This window comes from Peromyscus maniculatus, chromosome 10, assembly GCF_049852395.1.
Source record: "Peromyscus maniculatus bairdii isolate BWxNUB_F1_BW_parent chromosome 10, HU_Pman_BW_mat_3.1, whole genome shotgun sequence".
Lineage (NCBI taxonomy): Eukaryota > Metazoa > Chordata > Mammalia > Rodentia > Cricetidae > Peromyscus > Peromyscus maniculatus.
The window spans coordinates 97,454,699-97,481,239 of record NC_134861.1 but is presented as its reverse complement, the minus strand read 5'-3'; the positions used below and the strand labels follow the sequence as shown (position 1 = coordinate 97,481,239).

Genomic DNA, 26,541 nt, shown 5'->3' with positions numbered 1-26,541 from the left:
TGGGGAAAGGTTTTTGATTTTGTCTTTTAGGAGAATGAAGGTTAAGGAATCTGAAGAACACTGGACAAATGAGACAACTGAAGAAAAGGGACAAATCATCTATCCCAGGAAACAGAGTGAAATGGCGTATGGGTATATATTATCTAAAAAATTTTATGTCTTCCTAAATGTTTGTTTCTGCTTTTCTATAAAGATTTAACACTATTGGTCTTCTAATTGTCCCAGTTCAATTAAAATTTAAAGCTGACTTTGGAGTTGGAGAATGGCTCTCTCCTTCTTTAAACTCAAGCATGTTGTTAAAAGGAAAATGGAAACTCTCTGTATCATGCCAGAATAAAAGAGCCATCTTCTACTATGGGACAGGACAAAAGCCAAATTAATTAAGGGACAATTCTAGTACTAATCTCAGCTCTTTGATTCTATTCTGATTCTTTAAACTTTTCTTAAAGTATGAATTTTATATCAAAATTTACAAGATTAACATATATAGATATATATACATTTTAAACTTTGTTAAGATATGAATGGTCATATAGAGTACTAACTAATTCTAGAAAAAAAGGCTTCAATTATCTGCATATATATGTCTTTGTGTTCGAGTCTCTTATCAGTTTTCTGCAGGAAATCACAGCCAGGCCTAACATCAACTGAAGTCTCCAGGAAGAAGAGGGGGCCCCACAACAACAATTCCACGTGGACAATAATAATATCATTAAGCTGACAAATATCATCTACAGATCAGCTTTGAACTACAAGGTGCTCAGAGCAATTTTGAGATGACTAGCTGAGATGATCCAGTCTCAAAGAAAACTTGAATAAGGACTTGAGATAAACCCTGAACTTTGGCATTATACACAGACTGGATAATGAAGGATATAATTACCTTTCCTAGAATTTGACAACTAACCTAAAATTTTCTTTCAGGATAAAGATAACTTTGCCCATACCCAGCAGGAAGAAATTTTAAGAATATGATGCCCACATTCACAAAGAGGTGGTGTGGGGCGGGTGGTTTTTTGGTCCTTTTAATGGGTTTTGGGTCTGGGATAATCTTCAGTATTTAGGGGGGTTGGTTACAAGTTGTTGTCAAGGGTTAGGAAAAGGCTAAGCAAAGGAGATTAGATTTAAGGTTCTTGTTTAGAAAGAAAGAAAGAAAAAGAAAGAAAGAAAGAAAGAAAGAAAGAAGGAAGGAAGGAAGGAAGGAAGGAAGGAAGGAAGGAAGGAAGGAAGGAAGGGAAGGAAGGGAAGGAAGGAGAAAGAAAGAAAGAAAGAAAGAAAGAAAGAAAGAAAGAAAGAAAGAAAGAAAGAAAGAAAGAAAGAAAGAAGGAAGGAAGGAAGGAAGGAAGGAAGGAAGGAAGGAAGGAAGGAAGGAAGGAAGGAAGGAAGGAAGGAAAGAAAGAAAGAAAGAAAGAAAGGAAAAAAGACAATTACTAGTTTTAATTACTTTACATTGAATTGGATTGTTTTATATTGTATACAAATTTGAAATTGATATTGTTAGAAAATGCTATATGTATATTTCTAATTGTATTTATACCATTCCTTTAACAATGTAATGCAATTTTCTGATCCTTGAATGTTGTTATTATTACCAACTATTAGGATATAAAGAAATGAAAGTTAGTAGTTAGACATTACAATAGAACTTGTAGTCATATTAGATATGTTTTAAAAATTGAACAGATATATTTTAGACAGATCATCTTGAAATCCTTCAGAGATCTACAGAGATCTATATGGCATTTAAAATGTTTTAAGAACTTAGAAATTTTTCTTTTTTGAGACATGTTGGCTCCTGGCAGTATCAATCTACTTCAGAGAAAATATGGGCACTGAAGAAACTGCATATGGAGTTAACTTTCATTGTGGCAGAAGTTAGCCACTGGACAACAAAGTATCCTCGAATCAACAGGACAAAATGGACAGACAGAACAAGAAACAAAGGACTACTGATTCTTGCCAAAACAAGTGTGGTTATGGCTTTATCAAAAGGCATCTTCTGAGGCCAGGACAATATGGCCCCATCCCTGAAGTGGCCTTCGCAATCTGGAAAAGGTACAGTGCCCTTTTCTATGAAGGCAGCTTAACAGGCAGAGGGCTGAGGACTTCTGTTGTGCAATGGAACAGCAGCTGAAAGCTCACGCTTCTTGATAGTAGACTGGCATTTAATAGAGGGATGTGGAGAAGAAGGGGATGCTGAGATGAAGCCATATATACACAGCCAAGAAGAATGGACAGCTGAATTCAAAAACCGTCAACAATTTCCAGAATTTAAAATCCTGAATCATGACGGGACACTAGTGGAATTCAGGTGTTTCTGGTACGTGGACTGCTCTCACCCAATGTGAGGTTGAACTGTTGACCTTGTGTACATCCTACTTCACAAATGAGTCTGTCAGATATGCTAAGCCTATAGGCTGAAGATGATGCCCCAACACCACAGAGAAACCTCAGGTGACTGTCCAGGCATCTGGCTGTTTCTGTCAACTCACAAATTTTTTCGAAGTTGCTTGCATGCACTTCCTGTTTTTATTTTTGTTAGCTAATATTATTTCCTTCTTGGATCTCTGAGGGAGTTGAAGATTAGTTAGTTATGGTTGAAGATTAGTTAGTTATAGTTGAAGATTAATTAGGATAGTAATGAATTAGATACATTTTGGACTTATCAAAATAGGATAGATAATGGAATTATTTTCTCTGATTTGTCAAATACAAATTGACTAGACATTGTTTAGTTATTTATTACTTGTATATATTGTATATAGTATTTGTACTTTTGTATATAGTTTTTCTTTTGTTAGTTATAACCTTTTGCTTTTTTTTCTTTTTATTAAAATAGAAAATGGGAAATGTGGTGGTATTCTAATTGTACTGAAATGTGATTTTAATTGTATGGTAATAAATAAAGTTGCCCAGGGGTCAGAGCTATTAGAGCCATAGAAAGAACATGGCAGTTGTGGCACACGTCTTTAATCCCATAAGATCTCTGTGTGTTCAGGGATACAGCCAGCATTGGAGACATATGCCTTTAAGACCTAGGGGGCTGTACATTCAGACAGTGACGAGGCAGTCACACGTTTGGGTTTACAACCAATGAGAAGGCAGAACTAAAGACTATGAAAAGACATACACACAGGAAGTAGCTCTTTTTCAGAGAGCTAGGACCACCACAGGAGGAAGGGTGAGATTTTAGCTCTGAGCTCTGACCTCTTGGCTTTCTCTTCTACATTGGTTCTGTGTTTCTGATTTAATAAGATGGTTGGTTACATCTACAGTCCTGTCCAAATATCTTAACTAACCATCCAATTCTTTGTTTTCTAGTTACATGAAGTCAATTGTTTAAAGCTACTTTGCACACTGAAACCTATGAACACATTTCCCAACATCAAAAAGAACTTGAGCTAATTCCTGGGACTTGATGGTTTTCCTTAATAATTAATCTAAACCACAGTCTATACAGCTTCTCAAGAGAAAGTCCTAATGCATGACACTTCCTTGGTTCTATTTTCTACTTTCTGTAAGCCCCTGCTTTTACAAGTGTGGGGGCAACATTATATAATACCTCTACTTATATTAATTTTCCCACCAAACCAACCTCTATCATAATCCCTTACTACATTTGTTCAAAACCATTAATCATCAAAAATCCTATTTAAACTATCACTATTATTGTAAAATCATTACTTCAGTTAAGTATAGTTCAGTACTGGTTAAGAGGAAATCATCTTCATAATAATCCATAGATAAAAATGCCCAGTAGAATAGTATGTTTTCATGAGATAAACAAACTACATTACAGGCAGTGGGGATCCCCCACACCCATTCATACCATGCCAGATACCAGAGAGAAGTGGCATTGGCAAACATGTAATGGCACAGCACTAGCAAGAGACATTTGAAACTCAAGTTCTCTGGTCTTGCCTATCCAGGATTCACCCACCATTGCCTTGCACTCTGGTGACTGAACTCCTGAAATCCAAGTGCTACCTGCTGCACTGCTGACATGGCCACCGACAGGTAAAGCTTTAATTTCTTTTAATGTCAGTTTAATTCAAGGAAAGTGGAAGGGTAATTTTAAAACATCTCTTTTTCTCAAGAGGCAATAACTGCACATAGGTAATTGATAAGCAGATAATCATTATACAAGCTAAGGCCACGTGATTCTTCCAGAAACCCCATGATGAGAGATCGATGCCCTGGATCATCAAGAATTCTTCACCAGTACATCTGTAATTCAACACACATAAAAATAATGTCAAAGTTTATTCAGTACATTCAGTGTTCCTCAATTTTAAGAACTAATAGCTTCAACACATCATTAAAAATTTCTTCTTTATATTTAACTGGTAGAAGAGTAGTAATGTTATACTTACAATTTTGTTATATATTATGTCAATATAAACTACTTGAATCAGGTCCCTTAATTTCAAAAATCATACAGGGAGGCATAGCTATCACATCTATTTAAAAGCATAGAGGAAGTAGGCTCAGTAAATTTGGCCAAGTTTAGAGAGTCACACTAAGATCCAACTTTGTAGTCTTCACTGTGTCATTCATTTCTAAATTACAATGCTGCCCTCTCCTCAAAGGGCAAAGGCATGGATGAAGGACTTGTTTCTCCCAAAGTGGAAAACCTCAGCTTCCTAATGACACACAGACACTCTAAGAGATCAATCTTTGTGCAGCTCTGCTGACTCAGTAGACAGTCATGCAGTAAACACAGCATCAAATTCTAAACTGAGGACCAGAGGAGACTAAGGGTTTCTGACAGGAGTCAGACAATTCCTATCAGTTCTTCTACTAAGGGAGCATGACAACCGTGGATGCTCAGCTATGGAACATCCCCAGCAGCCCATGGCTACAGACAGTCTGGGTAGCAGGTGGAACATAGCAGGATGCAAGGGCCCTGACACCGGTTAGAAAAGCAGCTGCTGCTAAAAGTTTTGGATACACAACAATCCCCACCTGTATGTCTCCATCCCTGTGAGTCTCCATTTCTGTGTGTCTCCATCCCTGTGTATCTCCATCCCTGTGTGTCTCCATCCCTGTGTGTCTCCATCCCTGTATGTCTCCATCCCTGTGTGTCTCCATCCCTGTGTGTCTCCACTCCTGTGTGTCTCCACTCCTGTGTGTCTCCATCCCTGTGTGTCCATCCCTGTGTGTGTCCATCTTTGTGTATCTCCATCCCTATGTATCTCTTAAGATTTAAAAGTTCCCAAATTCATAGAAAGGACAGATTTCTTCTTCCTCTTGTGAAGACAATCCTTTGGTGAACATGAGGTCTGCAGATGGCCCTCCTTGCTTTCACTTTACACATCCAAGTCCTCCTGACCAGAAATGGTTAATGAATTTTTACTAGAAAGATATCAGACCACACCAGGAGAAAGGAGATGTGGGAAATGAGATATCCCCCCATACTTGTTTTCTTATCAGTAATTCAAACATGAACTTGAGTTACTGTTATTCATTATTATTGTGAGCATTCATGAGAGATTTGATGTATCAGCATATTATTCTCTCATTTATATATCAAAATGTACTCAATGAGAACAGTCATCAAAAGCAAAAATATTTTCATGGCATTAGAGAAAAATGATATTTTTTCTCATGCTGAGGGATGTCTTTCTGTATGCTATGAATACGTGTTGCCCCCATTGGCTAATAAATAAAGATGTTTTGGCCTATGACAAGGCAGCTTAGAGGCAGGTGGGAAATCCAAGCAGAGATACAGAAAAAAAGAGGGGCAGAGTAGAGACAGACTCGAGCCGGCCCCCAAGGAGCAACAAGATATCAGCAGATTAGTAATGCCACAGCCAAATGGCAAAACATAGATTAATAGGAATGGGTTAATTTAAGAAGAAAGATCTAGCTAGCAAGAAGCTTGCCATAGTCCATACAGTTAGTAATTAATATAAACCTTTGATTGATTATTTTAAAAGTGGCTGTGGAACCTCAGGAAAGGCCAGAACATAGAAAAACTTCCAGCTACATTCTCAACATAGTGAGATGTGTGTTTTTCAACGCAGGACAAGTCTTCTAACTTTACCTACACCCCACTCCACACACACACACATTCACCACCCTTTGATTTTCTAAAGTCTTACAGAGTGTGAGGCAGAGGAAAGACCCTGAATGCTGGCAGGCAAAGCTTACTCACTCACTGTGGTGATATTGTGTTCCCCAAAATATTGTGCACCCTAATAAACTTATCTGGGGTCAAAGAACAGAACAGCCACTAGATATAGAGGCCAGAAAATGGTGGCACACACGCCTTTAATCCTGTCACTTGGGAGGCAGAGTTTAAAGACACACTGGAAACAGCCAGGCATTCACTCACACCTTTAATCCCACAAAGTGAGCCTTTAATCCCAGGAAGTGATGGCAGAAAGCAGAAAGATATATAAGGCCTGAAAATCAGAAACTAGGGCCTTGGTTAAGCTTTTAGTCTTTTGAGCAGCACAGTTCAGCTGAGATCTGTTTGGATGAGGACTCAGAGGCTTCCAGTCTGAGGAAACAGGATCAGCTGAGGAATTGGTGAGATGAGGAAGCTGTGGCTTGTTCTGCTTCTCTGATCATCCAGCATTCACCCCAATACCTGCCTCCCAGGTTTGTTTTTATTAAGACTATTTAAGATCCATGCAACAACTCACTTTAACCTTTCTGCCCTGACAATCTCAAGCTCTGCTCACAGGTACCATCATGTAGAAACTTACGTCCTTGCTAAACTATCAGAGCAGCCCAGATCAAACTCAAATGTTCTGAAACAAGGAACTAAATCCACAATCAAGACACCAAAACCATTTTAAAAGGTCCAAAGAATCCTTTCTGCACATTATCTGCACCACGGAGCAGTAGGATCAAAACACATCCATGTGTGCATTGGTTACAATGACTCACTCAGGAGAACCAGCAGAGAACAGAGTGTTAATCCTGAAAGGATGGGTTTTCTCTCTAAGCCTAGGAGCATTCTCTGTCTCTATTATGACACTGAACTCAAGCTTACATTACATAGTTCTGACATCTACTGATTTCTGATGTGTTATGTTCTAGACAGAAGTTTTGTCCCAGGAATTCATTGTGCTGCAAAGCCTGTAACACAAACAGGAATAGGGAGAGGGAAATAGTTTAACATTTCCAAAAATTTCCAAAAAATAAATGCAACTATAAATTCAAGTTCAATCTTGACTGTAATTTCCAAAAATATTTTTAAACAAACAAAACCCCACCAAGTTCAGTCTGCCCAGCAAAGCAGTGCCCCTCCCCCATACTCAGGAGGTTCAGGATTGAAATGATGGGGCTTCCCAACTACTAAGAGGTGGGCTCTCTAACTAGATTACTTCAGGCACCTCCTTCTCTGCCCAGTCCATAACCATGTCAACACTATAATTAAAACAATACTATTGATTCATAGTAACAATATTTCTTGCTTCTTTTCATCAAAACCAGTAGAGATTATGGCAGTAAGAAAGTCTGTTAAGTCACACTTTACTGCAGAGAAAACTTGGCAAAGCCAATATGACTGTGGGTATCACACGGTTTCTGTTTCTTTTAATTTCTTGATATAAACTATATGTCTTAGTCCCTGCTATTTTCATTATTTTCTCATCGGGTAAAATCACAACTGTATGCTTTTCACTATATTGTCTATCTTTACTCTTTACTTTGGGATTTTTCCCACCCTTTACTTCCCTCAAATAACGCAAGACTGTGGAAATCCCCAGATGATTCACTTGCCTTCAGCTAAAACCAACAGGAAAGCTCTCATCTTTTGCTTCAGGAGGGAAAATCCTGGGCAGAAGCTGGTTAGAAATTACAGCTGGGGAAAGAACTTGGTTGGGATTGATTTTAGTTGCTACAGTTGGAGACCCCAAGTACAGTGACAGACATGACAACTTACTGTATATCCATTATGAAGAATGTTGAAGTACTGAATCCATTCGAGCTTCTGTATGAAGTTTGTATATTGTAGTAATAGACCTGAGATATACTACAAAGAACACAACCATGAATTAGATCCCGTCTACTGACTAAGAATTCTAGGCAAGATCCTCTGTCTTCAAGACCTCTTAATCTTTCTGACCATTTCTGCTGAGACGAGCTCTTTAAAAACATTCTTCCAGTTAACTCTAAACAGAATTCTTCACTCATTGCAAAGCCAAGGCTCTTTGTGGTATTTAAAAGAAGGTCCTGCCACGCCACTCTACAGAAGCCGTACCCTACAGATATTACATTATCTTTAAATGGCCTGCAAGCTATGAACATTCTTTAAACTTTAAATATACCCATCCTACTGTTGGACCCCAAAGTTTAGGGTCTCAAGTGGGTGCCCCAAGAACCCAGACTCCAGTCCAGCTGATGCAAAAGCACGAGGATTTATTGAAGCTTCTGTACAGACAGGCAAATTCTTGTCCTGAGAGCAAGAGCCGCATCTTACTGCAGCCACATGGGGGCTTTTAAAGGAAAAACCCACAAAAGCCATAAGATTACAATTCCCATACAATTTTGTTTCACAAGATCATGGTCTGATCACAGAGTGGGTACAGTCACGTCCACATGTACATTCTTCCTGAAACCTCAAGGGGGGTATCAGGGCGGGAGTGGAGTTTACACAAAGGTCACAGTGGTCCTTCCTGGAACACCTGCAACTGTCCCAGTCACAGTTGAGCACATCTCTTAACAGAAATCTTTTTACATTGCTACATTGTGGCAGGGGTGATTGAGTAGTGGCTGAGTCAGGTTGCCCTTGGAACTAGATTTTTAGTTTCTCATTTCCTGGTGCTTGAAGTTTCTCCTTTCCTGAGGCTTGGGGGTGTAAGCCTGAAGGGCTAGGGTCTTTCACTACATATTTAAAATCCTCTTTAGATTCCTTATAATATCTAATTTATGTAGATATTATGAATGATGAACAAGGATGACCAAGCGACAGCTCTGACATTCAAATAAACTTGCCCTATCTACTCTTAAGTACAGTAGAATATTGTGCAATGCATTCAGACTACACCTGAGCAAATGATTATACAGAAAATAGAACATTTGACCTCATAACTAGTTTTTAGGTCCCATTTAGAAACTTTATACAACAACCAGTAGTCTCAGTTCTGTGGTGGTATTGTGTTCCCCAAAATATAGTGCAACCTAATAAACTTATCTGGGGTCAGAAACAGAACAGCCACTAGATACAAAGGATAGAAAATGGTGGCACTCACACCTTTAATCCTAGCATTTCAGAGGTAGAAATCCCTCTGGATCTCTGAGTTCAAGGACACATTGGAAACAGCCAGGCATGGTGGCACATGCCTTTAATCCCAGGGAGTGATGGTAAAAAGGAACGATATATAAAGCGTGAAGACCAGAAGCAAAAAGCATTGGCTGGTTAAGCTTTAGGCTTTTGAGCAACACAGTTCAGCTGAGAGCCACTGGGATGAGGACACAGAGGCTTCCAGTCTGAGGAAATAGGATCAGCTGAGAAGTTGGCCAAGTGAGGTTAGCTGTGGCTTGTTCTGTCTCTCTGATCTTCCAGTGTTTACCCCAATACTTGGCTCCAGGTTTGCTTTATTAATAAAGAGTCTTTAAGATTCATGCTACACAGTTCCTTTCCTGTGCCTGTGATAAAACACCATGATAAACAGGAAAATCAGGAAATTTTCTAAGTACAAATTAAAAGCATGGAAAAGAAATGAGGGAAACAATTTCATTCACAAAAAACTCAAAAAAGAGAGAAGAAATCTAACCAAATGAAATACTTGTACAGTAAAAAGTTTAAGACACTGAAAAAAAAGAAATTGAGAATAATACAAGATAGACAGACCTTCCATGCTTATAGATTGCTAGGATAAATATGAAAATATCCATCCTACCAAAAGCAATCAATGGATTCAATGTAATCCCCATCAAAATTTCAACACAATTCACATAAATTGAAAAAAAATTACTAAATTTCACATGAATATAGAAAAGACCCAGATTAGCAGGACAATTCTGAACAATAAAACTGCTAGAGGTATCATCAACCATTGTGTGTATCTCTACCCATTGGTGAGAAAATCTGTTCCTCTGGTAGATGAGGAATAATTCATCTTCTCTACTGATAAAAAGGCTTTCAGTGGGCCTGTCTGCACATCTGGGAACAAGAGCAACAGACTCTGGCAAACTTTACCACCTTGTGTCCCTCTCTCATAAAAAGGACAATATGCCATTTGCTCTGGTAGGACCAGGGTCCCACTCAAAGGAAAAGGACACTTGGGCATGGGGGTGTCCTGCCACACAAGTGTAGCAATCAATCCTTGGGCACATATACAGTTAACACAGTTCACCCAAGTATTCAATTCTCTAAATCAGTTTTATAAGCACATTTATCAAAATGTAAAAAAAAAAAAAAAGTGAACTCTACCAACATTATGTCCTTTAGGTAATGAGCTATTGTTAGGTTCCTTTTGAGAATTAATTTTAAGGACTGCCTGGATGATCCAAACAGGACAAGTTGGGACACATGTACTTGTCCATCAGAGAAATTATTCTATTTGTTTGTTTTGTTTTTTTAGGTAAGGGTAAGATTAGACCCCCATCAAAATGAATTGTTAGAAAAACTATTTTAGTTACATTAACAAGTTTTTATTATCATTTAAAAAATAATGAACAAGACTTTTAAATCTTAATTTTAACAGTTTTCCTTGTATTGAGATTATGCATTTCCCCTGGGCAATGATGTCAGCAGCCTTTCTCTTGGGTGTAAAGTGTCCCACCTCTTCAACCTTCTGGACTGTGCTCTCAGTTAAAGTCACAGGAAGGGGCCTCCCAGGTCTCTTTCAATTTGTTTTCTGTTTTGTTTTGTTTTTCAGTCTTTTAGCAGTATTTATTCCCAAGCAAAAAACAAACAAACAAACAAAAAACATGGGCTGTAATATTTGCAAAGGAGTCTGGGTGAAAACCTTTGTAATCTAAGAGAAAGCAAAGTGGAGGAGAGATCCTCAACACAGTTGATGAGGAACTGATTTTATTTCCCTGGTGGGAATGCCTGTGGACTCCCTAAGATAGGAGACATGTAACAGTCATGTGGAGAGAGGCCCCAAGCCCTTCTGAGAGCAATTCTAATCTTAAACAAATCTCTTTAGTTCTGAGTTACTCTAAGATAGTCTTCATCATAGTAGTAGCAGCATGGGGAAGGGAGGAGGCCTCTATACATCTCAGGAGGTATGCATTCCTACCAGCATATATTAAAGTTTTCTTTTATTTGTTTATTTGATTTTTTGGAATTTGTGAAATTTTGTCTGGATTCCTAACCCAACAAAGGCCAATCTATTTTACATAATGTAGGAAGACTCCTTTTGAAATTTCCAGCCATATTCTCACAAGGATAAACTTATTCTGTTGTGTACCCATATTCTCCCCCTTAAATATATAATCACTCATGAGAAGGGAAAGGGGAGGGGTCACACAGGCTCTGTCCACCTTATTTATATGTACACATTCAATCCTCTTTAACCCTCCACCAAATGCACTGGAGTCTCTGTAAACTGCATTTCACTTTTAAAAATCTTCTACAACAATGCTCAGGCAGTTCTGGGCTCTGGAAGGTGACTAGGCTTCCCTTCTATACTCTGGGGTAGAAGGACCAGAACCAGTGGGCAGAACTCCTTGACATGGATCCAAGGCCTGTGGGGTCCCTGCTCTGGGATGGCAGCAGAGCCAATCTCCTACAGATGGACTAGTCCACAAGCACCGTGTTTGTCTACTGCTCCATGCCCTGGTAGTCCAGCCCTGAATGGGACATCTGTATATCACACCCCTCCTCCCAAGGATCAAGGATCAGGATGTAAGAGTCTAGAGGGATTGTAAGAGCCAGAGGCTGTGGACAACTACAACAAAACAGGGTTCTCCTGTCACTATTGGGCAGTGACACATGGGAATGCAGTGCAGTGTGACAACATGGGAACACCTGTACAAGATCAAGTCAGAAAGTTCCCTGCATGGAGGGGAGAGGTGGACATGGCCTCCTACCCCTACCTGAGGAGCTACTGGAAGCTGATGGATACTAGGCGTGGGAGCCAGTTTTCTTTAAGGATATGGCCCCTGAGAGCCTACCCAGGCTCCAGTAGATAGCCCTACACACAGGCACATATGGGCAGTGCTAAGTAGACCCAGGGATTTACAAAAAGCCAAACAAAGCCTGAGTCAGGGAGGGGAGAATGGCAAGAGTGACAGGAAATGCAGCTGTTACTTTCCTGTTGCTGTGACACAACACCATGATCAGGGAACTTGTAGAAGAGAGAGTTCCTTTGGCCTTAGGTTTCCAGAGTGACAAGAGGCCATCTTGGCAGGGAGGCATGGCAGCAGGCAGCGGGCTAGGAAGTGGGAGAGGAAGCTGAAGGCTCACATCCTCACGTGACAGTGCAAAGATGAGAGGAAAGAGGAAAGGAGACAAGACTATAACCAACCAAGGCCCTCCCCTTGTACAAAGATAGAATTTCCATATCAGGTCTCTAGCTGCCAATAGTTCCAGAACCTATCCAACAGCACCACCAACTACAAACCAAGTGCTCAAGTCCCTGAGCCTTAGGGGACATTTCTAATTCAAACTTCCACAGGGAAGGATTTGGGAGGGAGAAAATGGCATGGACTATATCAAAACACTTTATGTGTTTTTAAGATTCTCTAAAACAAAATTAATAACATATTTATTAAAGATTTATATTACTGGATGGCCATACATATATGGCAATAAAATTAGGAAATAAAAAAAAAACTTAGTACTATTCAATGACATACATCTGCCATTGCCAAGCTACAGTATGCTCTTGCACTAGCAGAAAGGGTGTGAATATTAACATACTAAATCAATTATTCTATTTACTTGATATGCTTTTGGGGAAAATGTGGGATCTGGCTCTATTTATCAATTAATTTATTTGTATTAAGTATGAACTTTATGGGTTTGAAAGTCTAAGACTTGGTAACCAATTACAGACAGATGAGTAGAAGTATGTTAATTCAGGAGACTGATTAGTACTTAGGAGTCTGGAACCTTCCACTATTTCTAACACTTTTCAGGATACAAGTGAACCCTGAGATAGATTCCTTGTGCTGAACACTTAAATTGATCATTGTTGTAGAATACTATTTTAAGATGTGTTACATTTGTTTACGCTGTAGAACATTTATTTAATGATACAAAGATGTGTTGCATTCTTTTATGTTGCATTTGATTAACTCTGTGAAGCTGTGATACTTTGCCTGTCTAAACACCTGATTGGTCTAATTAAGAGCTGAATGGCCAATGGTTTGGCAGGAAAGGGTAAAGCAGGGCTGGAAGGCAGAGAGAATAAATGTAAAGAGAAATCTGAGAGGATGAAGGAGCAAGAAAAGGAGAAGAGGAGGGTGCTAGGGGCCTGTTACACAGCCACATAACAGCCACAGAATAAGAGTGGAAGTAAGATACACAGAAGTAAGAAAAGGAAAAAGTCCAGGGGCAAAAGGTAGATGAGATAATTTAAGAAAAGCTGGCTAGAAAGATGCCAAGCTAAGGCTGGGCATTTATAAGCAATAAGATTTGGTGTGATTTATTTGGAAGCTGGGTGGTGGGTACCCAAAATGCAAAGAGTAAAGAGTAAAAGAAAAAACAAAAGGAAAAACTATAGGACATGACCTTTGCTTTAGAACATCAGAGCAATAGCCACAAAGCCTAGGAGGAAAGGCAGCTCTTCCTCTCTTACAGACCATAATAAGCTTTAGTATAAGACCTGATGTCCCAAGAACTGACATGTCAAGAATGTATGTGTGCAAGAAGGAACACAAGGAAATTTTTCCTCTTAGAAAAACACAATTCACACTTACCAGCATGAACACAAAGTAGATGGTCACATGTAGTGTTGGTACAGTCACTGTATTTGGCCCTGCGCCTACAGAAAGTGTCAGAGAACTGGCAGAGTAAGCCAACATCATGATGGTAAATAACATAGCAGAGAAACCCTTCACATCTGTGTTTACTCCTTAGAAAGAAAAAAGTGGGGTCAGTTCATCTACTAAGCCAAGAGAATTGTACATATTTCAAATAATACTTTAATAACCAACGAGACTATTAACAGCTTCACAACTACCCAACTTCTCTGGGTTTCCAACTGCTACTTGATCATGTGGATGTTGGGAACCAAATTTGGGGACTTTGGAAGAGCAGCAAGTGCTCTTAACTAATGAGCCCCTCTTCAGCCCCATCATGTGGCTTTATTTTTATACTTGCCACAAAAATACCTTTCCATATAATACCTGTTTTCTTCTGTATATAATTATGAGCAATGTACAAGATCCTGACATGGAGAGCTTCAGGCAACACAACTGACCAAAATTTTACTGCATTTTCCCACAGAAGAATCAGCAATAGAACACATTCATATACACATTTCCCTGTTTATTATAATTGCATTAGTAATGAAATTGGGATCAGGACTTAGCCAGTTAGTTTTTTGTCAATTTAACACAAGCTAGGGTCGTATGGGAAGAGGTAACCTTAATTAAGAAAATGCTTCCATTAGATTGGCCTGTAGGCAAGTCTGTGGAGCATTTTCTTGATGAACATTTTATGTAGGAGGTCTTAGACAACTGTGGATGACACCATCTCTGGGCAGGTAGTCCTGGGTTCTATAAGAAAGCAGGCTGAGCAAATCATTAGGAGCAAGCCAGTAAGCATCACTCCTCCATGGCCTCTACTTCACTTCCTGTTTCCTGCCCAGACTTCCCTTCTTGAAGTACAATGAACTGTAAGATGAAATAAACCCTTTCCTTTCCAAGTTGGTTCTGGTTCTGGTATTTATCACAGCATTAGAAACCCACAGTAAGGATTAAACAATCTTGCAGTGGTTTCTCTAGAGACAGGAAGGTGCCTCCAACATTAGTTTTTCCTAGGAAATTACCATGTAACTGCTATGGAGGAAAGTGATGGGTTCCATAAGCTGATCTGTAATCTTCATGGAGCTAATGCTATGAGTCATGCACAGTCCTGTGTTTTTATGATAGTCACAAGAATACAAGTTAGTCCTGAAGGAGCTGAGTTCCATGACTGAATGTTTTCAAAGTTATTGTTATGATTATCATGGTTTGTATAGTACATGTGTGGATGTATCAGATTGTGCATGCACCATGGTGTGCATGTGCCATGGTGTGGATGTGAAGTAGAAAGACAACTTTCTCCAGTGATTCCCTCTTCCACTGTGGATTCTGAGGATCAAATTCAGATTATCAGACTTGCAGGACAAGAACATTTCCCATAGCCATCCCATGGCCTAATGACTGGTTCTGAATAAGAAATTTCTTATAAAACAAAGTCGAAGCTGTATCAGTACTTAACCATGTGTGTGTGTGAACATGAGTTTGTGTGTGTGTAAAAAGTATGGAAATTCTGAACAATCAGTCTAGGGTGAAGCTTAACCATAATGCACAAATGAATATGGGTACATATTTCAAATAACTATTTATATTATATAATTTTAAAAGACCTCAAATTCAGTATCTTCTCTCTTTGTCAGATTAGGTAGGATAAGACATTATATACATATGTGTGAAATAGTATCCACTTTTCTATATTTTATTCACATATAAAGATACTTATACAGAAACACAGAGAAAATATACAGCTGGGCTAGAGAGATGGCTCACTGATTATAATCATTTGCTATTATTGCAGAAGCACTGGATTCCATTCCCAGCACCCACATGGTGGCTCACATTCTGTAACTCCAGTTCAAGGTGATCTGATGTCCTCTACTGGCCTCCCCAGGCACTGCATTCACTTAGTACACACAGAGAGAGACACAAACACAGACATACAGACACAGACAGACACACAGACACATACACACACACACACACACACACACACACACACACACACACAAATACAAAGGCAAACACAAATAAAGGAAAAATAAATCTTTTACAATACCTATGGATAGATACCTAATAATTAATTGATTTTGTACATTGGCACCATCTCAAATGGGTACATTATTTCTACATTTGTTATAAAACACCTCTAGTAAAAACACTTTCATAAACAATTTTTGTAGTAGTTTGTGAACAAGTCTTGGAGACTTTCCTCCCACTGAACACCTGTTTTAGATGGCACACAGTGGAGACGTGCTTTTCTACTTTAGACTTGCCACAGTTGTGCAACGCAAAACACGCTCCCCCAAGAGTAAAGACACACTCTCTTGCTTTGTCACTTACCTGCTATGCTGAATACTATAACAGTAAATATAATACTTGGCAATAACCTCCTGGGTACCAGCTCAGCCAGCAATTTCCCAAGGAAATACGGTAACACTCTGTAGTATCCACTGGTATGCTCATGTCTACAGAGACAAAGATGACATTATACATCCTTAGATTAGTCCAGAAGACACAGGTGAGATGCTGGCTACACTGACTTCTGCCACCACAGGGAGCCTAACAGGACAGTGTCCCCTGTGCTCCAGGCTGACTCCCATACACGTCCCCATCTTAGGGACCAGCATCCCTAGGCCAGCATCCTGATGACATTCTCACTAGGATTCTCCCCACCAGAGAACTCTACCTTCTTTTGTCCACTCTGGTCACACAACAGCCCCTCCAGGGAAAGAGCCCAATGTGTCCACTCTACTCAGAGTCTCTGCCCTATGAAGCTGGCTCCCTGAGGAGCAGCTCATTCCTACCTCATCTCAGACAGTGGTCATGGAGACTTCTCTCCTTCCAGTTCTCATGAAGAAAGTGACACTGTCATTCTATGGTCACAGTGCAGCTTCAGGACACTACATCCTTCTCTCCAGTAACTCTCACTTTAGGACAGATATACTCCTTCAATAATCTCTCTGTACAACCATGAATCTTTACCAGATACCAAACCTGATCCTTTCCCTCCTCACCCTTTCAAGTCCCAAGCTCTTCCCCTCCAGTGTCTTCATTGTATCTCTGACTTTTTTTTGACACAATGTCACCAGTGCAGGCTGGCCTTAAATTCCGTATGTAGCCAAGAATGACCATCCTCCTGCCTCTCCCCTGGCCCCAAGTGCTGGGATTACAGGAATACAGCCATGCTCAGGGTTTTGTGGTACTGTGAATCTAACACAGGGTTTCATGCACACAAAGCAAGCACTCAAACAACCGAGCAAGGCCCTCGGTTCTTCTTGATGACTCCTCTCCTTGGCCTGTACTTGGAGTCAAATCTTGGCCATCTTTGAGAGCAGTGAATCCTAAGCATAGGCCACCAGGAAAAGGTTCTTCCATGTTTGAAAAACACATGAGATAAACAGCTCTTTTCTACACAGCTGCTGCCTGGCTCTTTCCAGCCTCTCCAACTCCAATGTGCTGCTGAACCCAGTACACTTAAGCTCTATGAAACCCCTGACATCCTTCTTTGGGGGGATCATGAATTTCTTGTTATTTTCAGCACCCTACTACTGTATTGTCTACAACACTGAGATCTAGTGGTCTCAGCTAAATTTTGAAACATTCTCTGAGCAGCAGGCACCTCTGCTCCTGATTTCCCATCCCTTTTTCAGTTAATATTAGTAATCTATTTACATACTACAAAAATTATGATACCACATGGTAAACACAAAATTTCATAATTTGTTTATTTTCAATTAAGTAAGAAAAGGGGAGCATTACTGGTAATTCATGAGATAACATTCTCGGCTCAACTATAAATATAGTTAACTTGATCACCAGCCTCTGATGCCTGCTTCTGGAGCAGGCATTACTCACAGAAAGCGATTCCTGTCAAGCACGAAGAGCTCCCCAGTCGACACACTTGTGATACACTGGAAGACTGTGAGGAAGAAGAGCAGGCTGGCTCTGCCAGGAAAGAATGGAGGCAAAAGTAACAGTAAATTCAACATTAGGATGGTTTCTTTCCAATACACCTTGTTCTGCAGATTAAATAACATTACACAGATCTTTTCTTAAAAAGAAAAAAAGTAGTATTGGAGATATGGCTCAGCATTAAAGAGTGCTTGTTGCTCTTGCAAAGGACCCAGGTTTGGTTGGCAGCACCCACATGGTAGCTCACAACCATCTGTCAGTCGAGTTTAAGGGAAGCCTGTGCTAGCTAGTTTTATGTCAACTTGACACAAGCTAAGGTTATCTGAAAGGAGGCAACCTCAATTGAGAAAATGCCTACATGAGATCCAGTTGTAAGGCATTTTCTTAATTACTTATGGATGCAGGTGGTTCATCCCTGAGCTGGTGGCCCTAAGACCTATAAGAAAGCAGACTAAGCAAGCCATGAGGAGCAAGCCATGTAAGCAGCACCCATCCATGGCCTCTGCAGATTCCTGTCCTGTTTGAGTTCCTGTCCTGACTTCTTTCAGTAATGAAATACAGTGTGGAAACATTAGCTGAATAAACCCTTTCCTCTTCAACCTACCTTTTGATCATGTGTTTATCAGAGCAATAGTATCCCACACTAAGACAGGATCCAGTGCCTCCTTCTGATAGGCACGGGTCTCAGGGAAAACATACAGTACACAGACATACATGTAGGCAAACACTCATACACATAAAAATAAAAGAAGTATTTTTAAAAAGAAAGAAGGTAAATGTAGAAATGATGTGGTTAAAAAGGTAAGAAAGTATGAGTCCCATGAGTTATTTTCCTCTCTGTCTCCATAACGATATCTATTAATTAAAGTGTGTCCTTTAAATCCAACATTTTGATAATGACATCTAATGTAGTAATCCTAGAGTATGTAATTCAAAAGTTAATTGGTTTTAGATGAACTCACAAGAGTGGAGCCCCATAATGTCATCTGTGTCCTCATCATGGGAAGAAACAGCAATGCAGTGTCTGCCATGAGAGGGCTCAGAGAAGGTGGCCAGACAGGAAGAGGCTGGGAGAGAATCCTCACCTCAGGCTCTCCCACTGCAGTGTGGAGACACATTTACTTTTAAATTTACTGAGCCTGTGATATGTAGTCATGGCAGCCCTAGCCATCACTTCAATTTAACTAACAAAGTTGGTAAGCATCATTCCTAATGTATAAGGAGAGAAACATAAAGATTAATAAAACTCCAAGGAGTTTTCATATTCAGTTGGCTGTGTTGATTTACAGAAGAGTAAGAATGAAAGCATGGAACAGTGGATGGAATCTCTACTCAACAACAGCTTACTGCATATGGACTGTAGAGACATCTTTAAAGCCTTGATGGTTATCCATAAAATAGGCCAACAACTTCCTGCATGGTTTCCAAAGAGCTCAAAAAATAAATTCAGTCATGCCTATTTATGAAAAAATAATTTATGCTTGTGTGATAGGGAATGGTAAGCAGGAGGAGGGGAACAAAAGGCCTCTGCAGTTATCTGTTTCCTGGACACACATGTCAGGTTCCTCTAGACAGATGCATGATTGGGTCCTAACGGGCTGCCACATAACACCTCAACTGACAGTCAGAGGTCAGTGACTCCCTTTATTTAGGTACACAGTGGTAGTTGGATATCCAGATCAGATGAGGGGGACCTTGTTGGAGACTAGTTCCTCCTACATTAAAAAAAAATCCATTTTATAATCTACCAAAGGCCACTTTCTTCTTCTTAAAGAAGAAGAAAGGGGAAAAAAGACAACCTAAGAATGGGTAAGAATCTGAGAAGGGCAGGAAGAAAGACCTCCAAACTCGTGGACTTGGGAGACAGAGGCATGAGGACTGCTCCAGACTGAGGCCAACCTGGGCTATTGGCAAGTTCTGGGCCTGTCAGGTCACAACTGTAGCCCTACTTCAAAGGTCCAAACATACAGCAGAAGACCTGAGCACCACATGACCAAACACAGAGCAGAGGACCAGGGTTTCTCCTTCTCTCCTAATAAGCCAATCTTGCTTCAAGGCTCATCTATTTAACTTTACTCTACTAAATGCACAACTTTCTCTCTTTCCCCTTTTCCATTTCCCCACACACACATTCCCTGGTGCACAGGGCATTCTCCTCTGTCTGTCTTCAATAAGTTGTCCTCAAGTCCCATCGTGCTTACTTTCATATATTTTTATCAACAAAGCCAAGAACTTAGAAAGGGAAACTTATGGGCCTGGCTATAGTTAACCATATATACCACATCTACTTTCTCATCTGACTTTTTAAATATTATAATTGTAGATTGACAACCTATAGCTACACATTTAAGGTATAAAATTAATATGATTCAGGAACAACTTTGTGAAATAAATATATCAAACTAAATTAGGTAATGTCAGCTGTGGGATGTCTTTCTATATGCTGTGAATATGTGTTGCTCTCATTGGTTGATAAACCTGTTTGGCCAATAGTGAGTTAGGTGGTACAATCAAACTGAAGAGGGAGATGAAGAAGGGTGGAATTGGGGCAGACACCGAGAGCTGCCCAAGAAGCAAGATGCAAAGGGCCTGTTAAGCCATGGGCCATGTGGCAATACATAGTCTAATAGAAATGGGTTAATTTAAATGTAAGAGCTAGTCAGTAATAAGCCTCGGCCATCAGCCAAGCATTTATAATTAATATACACATCTGAGTGGTAATTTGGGAAGCGACTGTTGGGTATAATCAGATAAGGCAGGACAAAGAGAAGCTTCAATTTACAGATATCCATCACTACAAATATACATCATTTTTATGGTAACTCATTAGAAATATATTCTCAGAAACTTTGAGATGTGTATTAATATTTACTGGATTGAATGTGCTGTACAATCTGTCTCAAAGGAGAAAATTCTTACTTCTTCTATTTAACAGATTTTACACTCTTAGCCCATATGTGTCTCCTCACTCCCCACTGCCCTGGCAAAGTGTACACTATGCTGCCTGGAGGTCAATTGCTTTATAATCTGCATGTAAGTGAAAAATGTTTGTTTTTCTGGGTTGGATTATTTTACTTTGCATGATGTTCTGAAAATCTACAATCCTATGCATATTGTTATACATTCCCATTTTAAAGATAAGCAGCATTCCAAGTCCATTTCCTTTACCATTTATGTGTTGGTAGATACTTAAATTCCTTAACTTTGTTACTGTGCATAGTATACCAATGAACAAAAGACTTTGTAGTAGAATATTTTAAGGTGTGGTACTTTTGTTTCTGTTGCATTTGTTCATAATGCATGAACTCCATGAAGCTGTGTTACTGTGCCTGTGTAAAGCACCTGATGGTCTAATAAAGAACTGGCTAATAACAAGGCAGGAGAGAGGATAGGCAGGGCTGGCAGGCAGAGAGAAGATATAAAAGGAGAAAACTGGGAGGAGAGATCTAAGATGAGAGGTTGTGGATTCCTTTAGGGTTAATATGGATCAGGTGTGATCAGGCGAGACCTCCTGAAACTTGACAGGTGATCTCTATAACTATCCTACTTAGCTTTCTTTTGCTGTGATAAACACCATGACCAAAAGCAATTTGTGGAGAATGGGATTTATCTCATTTACATATCCCAGGTCACAGTCCATCCCCAAGGAAAGTCAGATAGGAATTAAAGGCAGGATCCTGGAGGCAAAGATGGAAGCTGGGGCCACAGATGAGTATTCCCTACTGGCTTGCTCCTCATGAATCCCTCAGCCTACCTCCTTATACAACTCAGTATCTGCCCAGAGGTGGCACTGCCCCCAGCAGGGTGGCCCCTCCCACATCCATCATTCATCAAGAAAATGTCCCACAGACTTGCCCACAAACCAACCTGGTAGATGAATTTCCTTAATTGAGGTTCTTTCTTCCCACATGATTCTGGCTTGTGCCAAGTTGACAAAGACTAGCCAGCACACTAACCAAAAGAATCAACCACTAATCAGGACAGCTGAAATAAATTACACACAAAGGCCATTGTCACACAGTACAACTTCTTATACAATATTAGTAGCAGAAGAAGTGAAAAATAAAAATTAAGGGCACTTCACAATTTCTAAAAGGAATATAAAGAAACAGCCAAGAAAGCTCTTCTTTGTGTCTGCACCTTCCAAGAACATTTACACATCAGGTTTTTTAGAATTTATGTCTGAAAGCTTCCTGTAACAGTGTCTACACTGCTTGTCTTGTCTGTGCTCTGCTGGGTTAAGATGTGCCGTCTACACAGGGCACAAACAAGCAGATTTGGAAAGCATTCAGACCTTGGCCATCAGGAAGGTGAAAAGAGGACAGATGGAAACAGATGGACCAGTCACCTCACTGCAGTCTAACTTCTGATCCACACAGAAGGCAATTCATATAATAACTGATTTTTATGTTTATTCTTTTCTTCAAAATTAATGGGGGTTTTCCACACATCAAAACAGATTTGTGGGGCTGTGAAGATGGCCCATTCAGCAAAGTGTCTGGCATGCAGCCATGAGGACCTGAGTTCAAATTCCTAGAACACATGTAAAAGTACCCAGACGCATTACTTCTCATCTGTAACTCCAGTGATGAAGGATACAGAGTTGGACACTTGAAACTCATCGGCCAGTCATCCTAGCCAAGTCAATGAGCTCTAGATCCAGTGAGGGACCTGCCTTGTAAAAGAAAGTGGAGGGTCATCAGGAAAACCTAGCATCAACCTCTGACCTCCACATGCAGACACATTTATGTTCACCAACATGCACGTGAGTACACATTCACATAAACATGAGTACACCCCACACGTAACTAGACATATAACCTCTCTCTCTCCTATCTCTCTCTCTCTCTCTCTCTCTCTCTCTCTCTCTCTCTCTCTCTCTCTCTCTCTCTCTCTCTCTCTCCTACTTGAAGTTGTTAGTCATGTTTCCTTAATAGTCAAGCCCCTCTGGCCATTAAGATACCTTGAGGCTGTGGGTGTCAAGCAGGAGGCCCATTTGAGCAAACACTGGTATGTCACACATAAATTACAATAAAAATTCTGAAAATTGTGATCCTGATGAGAAACTATGTTTGGAACATGCTATAACCATTAAAAGGATTTAAAATGAAAGGATATCTTAAAAGCCACATTATAGCTCAAATTAGACAAGGACCACAAAAGTGACATCTATAAGACAAGTCAGGAAAAACTGAGTCCCATCCTATTACCCCACATTCACATTCAAACAAACCAAATATATTCAAGGAAATTGGAACCCAAGCAACAAACATGAATAGGTAAACTAAAAACATTTATGCACCAAGTAATTATAAACAGAATAAAAAGGAAATACATGTGTTGCATGTATCTTGCAGGGGAATCACTTATCAGAAACAAAAATAATTATAACTCAATAGCAACGAAAAATTAAGGGCCATGAAAAATTAAGAGATGGTTCAGGGACTTCCCTTCTGGACCAGAGGTAAGTGTCTGGGCTCAGCCTAGACCCCATCCCTGAGCACCAGCCACTCCAGGGAAACCTGCCCAACTTGGCCCCAGGTTCTGTCCACTGAACAGGTTCACTTCTAGCCCTTCCAGGAAGGCTCCCCTTCTCCAAGACCCCCAGCAAACCCAGCAATCTCCACGCCCTGCCCCCACACCCATCTGCCCAAGACCCCAGCCACTTCCTGAGACTTAGAGACCGGCCCCCAGCTCCCATCCTGCCCCAGACTTCCCTTCTGGACCAGAGAGCTCCCATCCTGCCCCAGACTTCCCTTCTGGACAAGAGTGCAAATCCTGCCTAGGACTTCCTGTCTGGACAAGAGCTCCTATCCTGCCCTGGACTTCCCATCTAGACACGAGCTCCCATCCTGCCCCGGAGTTCCCATTTGGACAAGAGAGCTCCCATCTCTCTCATCCACTAGAGAGAGAGACTTCCTGAATCTGTCAGCTCTGTCTGAACCAAGTGCGCTGATAAGACCAAGAATGAACCAGAAGGAGATGGGCAGATGTCATGACAGAAGTACATACAACAAAATGAAGAGCAATACAGCATCACCAGAACCTAGCCCTCCTCCAACATCTAGACCTGAACATCAAAAATTGGGAGAAGCAGAAGAAAACAGCCTTATGAATAACATTATGAAGAAGGTAGAGGCTTGTATAGAGGAAAAGACAAAAAAGGGGGGAAGAACACTATAAAAAAACTAGAGGAAAGGACAAGTAAAGTAGAAGAAAACAATAAAGCCTTGAAGAAAACAATAAAGCACTGAAAGAAAATAATGAAAAAGCAATGAAAGAAATGAAGGAAACAGTCCAAGACCTGAAAAGGGAAATAGAAAAAATGAAAAAGACACAAACAGAGGGAATGCTGGAAATAGAAAATCTGAATAAATGATCGGGAACTTCAGATACAAGTATAACCAAAAGCAATAGAAGGAAAATTCCAACCTAAAGAAGTCAGATACACCCTCAAAAACACAGGCAATAGATAAAGCCACAGCAGTAAACTTCAAAAAAGAGGAGTACACATACTACCAACAAAAAATAACAGGAATGAACAATCACTGGTCATTAATATCCCTTAATATCAATGGACTTAATTCACCTATAAAAAAGACATAGGCTTACAGAATGGATACGAAAGCAGGACCCATCTTTCTGCTACATACAAGAAACACATCTCAAATTCAAAGATAGATACTACCTAAGAATAAAAGGCTGGGAAAAGATTTTCCAATCAAATGAACATTGATGCAAAAATACTCAATAAAATACTGGCAAACAGACTCCAAGAACACATCAAAACAATTATCCACCATGATCAAGTATGCTTCATCCCAGGGATGCAAGGGTGGTTCAACATATGAAAGTCTGTCAATGTATTACACCATATAAACAAACTCAAAGAAAAAGACCACATGATCATCTCACTAGATGCAGAAAAGGCATTTGACAAAATCCAACACCGCTTCATGATAAAGGTCTTGGAGCGATCAGGAATACAGGGAACATACCTAAACATAATAAAGGCAATTTACAACAAGCCAACAGCCAACATCAAATTAAATGGAGAGAAACTCAAAGCCATTCCACTAAAATCAGGAATGAGGCAAGGCTGTCCATTCTCCCCATATTTATTCAATATAGTACTTGAAGTTCTAGCCAGAGCAATAAGACAACATAAGGAGATTAAGGGGATTCAAATTGGAAAGGAAGAAGTCAAGCTTTCCCTATTTGCAGATTACATGATAGTATACTTGAGTGACCCCAAAGATTCCACCAAGAAACTGATACAGCTTATAAACACCTTCAGCAAGATAGCAGGATACAAGATCAACTCAAAAAAATCAGTAGCCCTCCTATATATAATTGACAAAAAAGCTGAGAAGGAAATCAGAGATACATCACCCTTTACAATAGCCACAGATGACATAAAATACCTTGGGGTAACACTAACCAAGCAAGTGAAGGACCTATATGACAAGAACTTTAAGTCCCTGAAAAAAGAAATTGAAGATGTCAGAAAATGGAAAGATCTCCCATGCTCATGGATAGGCAGGGTTAACATAGTAAAAATGGCAATCTTACCAAAAGCAATCTACAGATTCAATGCAATCCCCATCAAAATACCAACACAATTCTTCACAGACCTGGAAAGAATAATACTCAACTTCATATGGAAAAGCAAAAAACCCAGGAGAGCCAAAAGAATCCTGTACAATTAAACAACCTCTGGAGGCATCACGACCCCTGACTTCAAGCTCTACTATAGAGCTACAGTAATAAACACAGCTTGGTATTGGCATTAAAAACCGAAATGTGGACCAATGGAATTGAATTGAAGACCCTGACATTAATCCACACACCTATGAACATATAATTTCTGACAAAGAAGCCAAAAGTGTACAATGGAAAAAAGAAAGCATCTTCAACAAATGGTGCTGGCATAACTGGATATCAACATGTAGAAGGCTGCAAATAGATCCATATCTGTCACCGTGCACAAAACTTAAGTCCAAGTGGATCAAGGACCTCAACATAAATCCAGCTACTCTGAACCTGCTAGAAGAGAAAGTAGGAAGTAGTCTTGAACGCATTGGCATAGGAGATCACTTCCTAAATATAACACCAGTAGCACAGGCACTGAGAAAAACAATCAATCAATGGGACCTCTTGAAACTGAGAAGCTTTTGTAGAGCAAAGGATACAGTCAACAAGGCAAAGCGACAGCCTACAGAATGGGAAAAGATCTTCATCAACCCCACATCTGACAGAGGACTGATATCCAGAATATATAAGGAACTCAAGAAATTAGACATCAAAACGACCAACAGTCCAATTAAGAAATGGGCTATAGAACTAAACAGAGAATTCTCAACAGAGGAAACTCAAATGGCTGAAAGACATTTAAGGAATTGCTCAACATCCCTAATCATCAGGGAAATGCAGATCAAAACAACTCTGAGATACCACCTTATGCCTGTCAGAATGGCTAAGACCAAAAACACTGAAGACAGCTTATGCTGGAGAGGATGTGGAGCTAGGGGAACTCTCCTTCACTGCTGGTGGGAATGCAAGCTTGTACAACCACTTTGGAAATCAATATGGCACTTTCTTAGAAAATTGGGAATCAATCTCCCCCAAGATCCAGCTATACCACTCTTGGGCATATACCCAAGAAATGCTCAATCATACCACAAGAGCACTTGCTCAGCTATGTTTGTATCAGCATTGTTTGTAATAGCCAAAACCTGGAAACAACCTAGATGC

General features: G+C 40.0%; 2 pseudogenes across 2 annotated transcripts in view; both read right to left on the bottom strand.

Annotated features, from left to right (window-relative positions):
* LOC121826366 (ATP-binding cassette sub-family G member 3-like) overlaps positions 1-26,541 on the bottom strand; it is a 129,323-nt pseudogene that overhangs the window by 53,452 nt on the left and 49,330 nt on the right. The gene's annotated exons all lie outside the window — the stretch shown is intronic.
* The window catches only part of LOC121826351 (ATP-binding cassette sub-family G member 3-like), a 62,300-nt pseudogene continuing 37,051 nt past the window's right edge, over positions 1,293-26,541 (bottom strand). Inside the window, exons 11-16 of the transcript XR_013043074.1 lie at positions 17,731-17,820; positions 16,216-16,340; positions 13,831-13,985; positions 7,898-7,987; positions 7,004-7,089; positions 1,293-4,227 (exon numbers count right to left, since the gene is read on the bottom strand). The product of XR_013043074.1 is annotated as an ATP-binding cassette sub-family G member 3-like (transcript). The remainder of the gene's footprint in view (positions 4,228-7,003; positions 7,090-7,897; positions 7,988-13,830; positions 13,986-16,215; positions 16,341-17,730; positions 17,821-26,541) is intronic.